Source organism: Nannospalax galili, unplaced genomic scaffold (assembly GCF_000622305.1).
Source record: "Nannospalax galili isolate Female #2095 unplaced genomic scaffold, S.galili_v1.0 scaffold519, whole genome shotgun sequence".
In the NCBI taxonomy this organism is placed as follows: Eukaryota; Metazoa; Chordata; class Mammalia; order Rodentia; family Spalacidae; genus Nannospalax; species Nannospalax galili.
Window position 1 is genome coordinate 325,449 of NW_008343553.1, and position 338 is coordinate 325,786.

The 338-nt window shown below is 33.1% G+C and overlaps 1 pseudogene across 1 annotated transcript in view; it reads left to right on the forward strand.

Annotated features, from left to right (window-relative positions):
• LOC103739358 overlaps positions 1 to 338 on the forward strand; it is a 10,132-nt pseudogene that overhangs the window by 5,139 nt on the left and 4,655 nt on the right. The window lies entirely within an intron of this gene.

Genomic DNA, 338 nt, shown 5'->3' on the forward strand with positions numbered 1-338 from the left:
ACATACCTGGGAGTTTTGGAATTATTAAATTTGTGACAGCCATTATAATACAATGAGATGTAATTGATCTAATTTTTTGAGTTGCATTTTTGAAGTGGCTAAAGTTTCTTTGGCTAGCGAAATTCTAATCTAAATACTTTCCTCTTTGCTAAGATCATGAAGATTTTCTTCAAGTCATTGTAAATTTTCATTACACATGCAGGGATCTTTGATCCATTTTGAGATACATTTTGCATAGCATGAGAGATGGGTTCTACGTCAAGCTCTACATGTGGATGGAAGTGCATTACTGTTTATTGGAAGTGCTGTCTTCAACTTCTAATTTCATACTGTTAAAC